Source organism: Saccostrea cucullata, unplaced genomic scaffold, assembly GCF_032062105.1.
Source record: "Saccostrea cucullata isolate Sc308-1 unplaced genomic scaffold, CSIRO_AGI_Scuc_v1 ctg20506, whole genome shotgun sequence".
NCBI lineage: Eukaryota > Metazoa > Mollusca > Bivalvia > Ostreida > Ostreidae > Saccostrea > Saccostrea cuccullata.
Window position 1 is genome coordinate 1 of NW_026932350.1, and position 5,173 is coordinate 5,173.

General features: G+C 32.4%; 1 long non-coding RNA gene across 1 annotated transcript; it reads left to right on the plus strand.

The window, feature by feature from the left end:
• The first annotated feature begins 313 nt into the window (after positions 1–313).
• LOC134234929 (uncharacterized) lies at positions 314–4,892 on the plus strand. Its single transcript, XR_009985282.1, has 5 exons — positions 314–418; positions 1,761–1,882; positions 2,460–2,606; positions 4,052–4,173; positions 4,751–4,892. It is a non-coding gene; the product is annotated as an uncharacterized LOC134234929 (long non-coding RNA).
• The last annotated feature ends 281 nt before the right edge of the window (positions 4,893–5,173 follow it).

Sequence of the window (5,173 nt, forward strand, 5' to 3'; positions counted from 1 at the left end):
TTAAGCAATAGGAGGGATTAGATAAGAATCAATTAGTATATCAGAGTCTTAAATAATTTACTTTGCATAAGCATAAAAAAATTCTATATCAGTCTTTTTAAAACCTTTGAATTTTGCTTAATTAACTATGATTTATCCAATTTTGGAGCTTTTACCTAATTCTGGGTAGAATCCACCCTTATGAAATTATTGACTCAATTTTGACTTAATATCACTTTATTAACATTAAAACACAAAAACAATTCATTGTACAAATATTTTATTTATTACAGTCACCAAGATATCCAAATATCATCACCGGCCCAGAGTCATTCACTCCTTTGAACTGTGCTGGTAGCAGTAAGGTGTCATCATTTGAGATGGTCACAGTATCCAATACACTGAAGTCACAGGACTCAAATTTCATACATGTTCACAGGTAGGTGTATAGTCTTTGAAATTACCCCAATTGACTAATTCTGGGACAGGTAAGTATGTAAGTATAGGAATGAGAGCACCAAATCCCCGGATGAACACATGGCTTTGTTTGTTATGGAACATTAAACAGAGTACTGAATGGGTAGGCGTTACGCCATTGGCTGAAATCAGGTATTTAATTGTTTTCATTTTAAAGTAAAATTAATGACCTTTGAAATAAATGATGGGATGAGGGAATATTACAGAAACTATAGAAATACCAGGGAAGATTTTAGGAGTGGGGGTTGATTTTTTATGTCGCGTGTTATTTACTGCGAATCTCTATAAGTTGAAAATAACTGCAATTTTGACCTATAAACGCAATGGGACCATATATTTTTTTCAGTATTTTTTGTTAGGGCTTAGAACAAAGTTTGAAATGATGCTAAAGATTTTTCTGAAATTGTCATAGTAAAGTACTGAGAGGGCCTAAGGTTTGTATGGAGTTCTATGGGAAAATAATTAGTGGTCTTTTCCCTATAGAGACCCCAATTTTTACACTGTAAAGTGATTTGAAAGTCATGAAATGTTTTATGTATGTATTTTGCATGTACATGTGACTGTGTATTTATTATGTTTTACTCTATCTGTGTATATTATGGAAGTGTAGGACAGTGACCTGGTGTTCATTTTTTCTTAGTTTCTTGGACTTTTGCACTTTTGGCATTTTTTCAAATAATTAAGGTGGCACATAAAAGGAATTTTTGTGATGGACAAGTGAAAGGAGGACATTTTCTGTCTTGTCATCTCATGTTTGGTAGTGTGTGTGTTCCTCTGGATTGCCCCCCCCCCCTTTCTTGGCTGCAGGGTGATCAATTTGTAGTTTTGTTGTTTCTATGTTGTAGCTACACAAAGGTCTATGTTTTCTCTTTTTTCGCTATTTGTAGTTTCATCAGAATTACTCGCTGCGACTCACTTTCTAATGGTTTCTAGTTTTTGTACTTAGAGTTACTTCCCTTAGACCTGCTGACCAGACAGGTAGAATTTCAACTTGATGATATCTTAACTGTTGTGACCTTTGGCTTCTGATTTTTTTTCATAAATTATTGTAATGACCTTGAACTGCATGTATGACATTTGACCTTTATTATATTTACATGTAATAATATGTAATATTGAAAAACATGTATTCCACCCTTGGCGGATCCATTTTTCATACATTTAGCTATGTAGAAGACATGTAATTAAGGAAATTTTTAGAAAACTTGAAAAATATTGTTGTTTCTTTCATGATTTATGCTTAATTTGACTAATTTTATTGATTTATTTTCATTTAAGCACTTTAGAGGAATTTCATCGTTCAGCTTTCTTGGCCCCGGGAGTGCTCGGTCTCTGATCAGCAGGGGCATTTTCTCTATATAAGAAGAAAATGGAGACTCCCTACCCACCCGATGTATTTTGTCGGACAGTTTTCTGTATATTGCAGGTAAATTTTTTATTTATTAACTTTCCAGCCTCTTATTGTATAGTACATTTTGGGGGTTGAAGTCAGTTTTTGCTTTTCTTTAATTTTAAAAAAAAAATATTTAAATTCTCCTTTTCTTAGCATGAAATTCAAAAAGTAGCTTCTGATTGTAATGTATAAGACTATAGATATTGAACTTTGATTTGTTATCAAAAGGATTGATTTACTCTTGTCTAAATTAATTGTAAACAAAAATAAAAGGGGGCACCTGCTATTTCTTTAAGTGTTTTTCACTGGGGGGTGGGGAAACCTTTTTGTACATACTTAAGCAATAGAAGGGATTAGATAAGAATCAATTAGTATATCAGAGTCTTAAATAATTTACTTTGCATAAGCATAAAAAAAATTCTATATCAGTCTTTTTAAAACCTTTGAATTTTGCTTAATTAACTATGATTTATCCAATTTTAGAGCTTTTTACCTAATTCTGGGTAGAATCCACCCTTATGAAATTATTGACTCAATTTTGACTTAATATCACTTTATTAACATTAAAACACAAAAACAATTCATTGTACAAATATTTTATTTATTACAGTCACCAATATATCCAAATATCATCACCGGCCCAGACGTCGTTCACTCCTTTGAACTGTGCTGGTAGCAGTAAGGTGTCATCATTTGAGATGGTCACAGTATCCAATACACTGAAGTCACAGGACTCAAATTTCATACATGTTCACAGGTAGGTGTATAGTCTTTGAAATTACCCCAATTGACTAATTCTGGGACAGGTAAGTATGTAAGTATAGGAATGAGAGCACCAAATCCCCGGATGAACACATGGCTTTGTTTGTTATGGAACATTAAACAGAGTACTGAATGGGTAGGCGTTACGCCATTGGCTGAAATCAGGTATTTAATTGTTTTCATTTTAAAGTAAAATTAATGACCTTTGAAATAAATGATGGGATGAGGGAATATTACAGAAACTATAGAAATACCAGGGAAGATTTTAGGAGTGGGGGTTGATTTTTTATGTCGCGTGTTATTTACTGCGAATCTCTATAAGTTGAAAATAACTGCAATTTTGACCTATAAACGCAATGGGACCATATATTTTTTTCAGTATTTTTTGTTAGGGCTTAGAACAAAGTTTGAAATGATGCTAAAGATTTTTCTGAAATTGTCATAGTAAAGTACTGAGAAGGCCTAAGGTTTGTATGGAGTTCTATGGGAAAATAATTAGTGGTCTTTTCCCTATAGAGACCCCAATTTTTACACTGTAAAGTGATTTGAAAGTCATGAAATGTTATTTTTAGCTAATTATTTGAAGATTGATGACATTTCGAGAGAAAATTTAGCAAAAATTTGAATTAGTTTACTGCGGTAATGGGGTTAGTGGTGATTTGGGTCTTTTCAAGTCAGAAAGGAGGACACTTTCTGTCTTGTCATCTCATGACCTGCTAGTGTGTGTGTTCCTCTGATGATATCTTAACTGTTGTGACCCCCCCCCTTTCATAAATTATTGTAATGACCTTGAACTGCATGTATGACATTTGACCTTTATTATATTTACATTGTATTTTAATATGTTGTAGCTACTATGTTAGAACAAAGGTCTATGTTTTCAAGGATTTATTTCCTCTACATTGATCTAAAAATATTTGTAGTTTCATCAGAATTACTCGCTGCGACTCACTTTCTAATGAATATATTTTCGGGTGAGGGTGGTAAGAGGGGATGCAAGGACCCCTCCACGGTTTTAGGGGGGGGGGGTTTCTAGTTTTTGTACTTACGAACAGCAAGAGTTACTTCCCTTAGACTCCTTCCTGCTTATCCAGACAGGTAGATTTTTTTTCATTAAATTTGATATCTTAACTGTTGTTTATTTACATTTTGGCTTCTCTCTGTCTTGTCTTTTCATAAATTATTGTAATGACCTTGAACTGCATGTATGACATTTGACCTTTATTATATTTACATGTAATAATATGTAATATTGAAAAACATGTATTCCACCCTTGGCGGATCCATTTTTCATACATTTAGCTATGTAGAAGACATGTAATTAAGGAAATTTTAGAAAACTTGAAAAATATTGTTGTTTCTTTCATCATTTATGCTTAATTTGACTAATTTTATTGATTTATTTTCATTTAAGCACTTTAGAGGAATTTCATCGTTCAGCTTTCTTGGCCCCGGGAGTGCTCGGTCTCTGATCAGCAGGGGCATTTTCTCTATATAAGAAGAAAATGGAGACTCCCTACCCACCCGATGTATTTTGTTGGACAGTTTTCTGTATATTGCAGGTAAATTTTTTATTTATTAACTTTCCAGCCTCTTATTGTATAGTACATTTTGGGGGTTGAAGTCAGTTTTTGCTTTTCTTTAATTTTAAAAAAAAATATTTAAATTCTCCTTTTTCTTAGCATGAAATTCAAAAAGTAGCTTCTGATTGTAATGTATAAGACTATAGATATTGAACTTTGATTTGTTATCAAAAGGATTGATTTACTCTTGTCTAAATTAATTGTAAACAAAAATAAAAGGGGGCACCTGCTATTTCTTTAAGTGTTTTTCACTGGGGGGTGGGGAAACCTTTTTGTACATACTTAAGCAATAGAAGGGATTAGATAAGAATCAATTAGTATATCAGAGTCTTAAATAATTTACTTTGCATAAGCATAAAAAAAATTCTATATCAGTCTTTTTAAAACCTTTGAATTTTGCTTAATTAACTATGATTTATCCAATTTTAGAGCTTTTTACCTAATTCTGGGTAGAATCCACCCTTATGAAATTATTGACTCAATTTTGACTTAATATCACTTTATTAACATTAAAACACAAAAACAATTCATTGTACAAAATATTTTATTTGTACAGCTACCAATATATCCAAATATCATCACCGGCCCAGACGTCGTTCACTCCTTTGAACTGTGCTGGTAGCAGTAAGGTGTCATCATTTGAGATGGTCACAGTATCCAATACACTGAAGTCACAGGACTCAAATTTCATACATGTTCACAGGTAGGTGTATATCTTTGAAATTACCCCAATTATAATTCTGGGACAGGTAAGTATTAAAAGATGAGACCCCCAATTTTTTTTACACTTAAAGTGATTTGAAATCAGAAATGTTATTTTTAGTAATTATTTGAAATTAAAAAAATTTTTGAGAGAAAATTTTAAAAATTTGAATTTGTTTTGGGAATGGGGTTATTATTTGGGTTTTTAGAAAAAGGGGGGGGGAAAATAAAATTTAATAAAGCCCTGACATTAATTCAGAGGAGGGGTAAGAAAAAA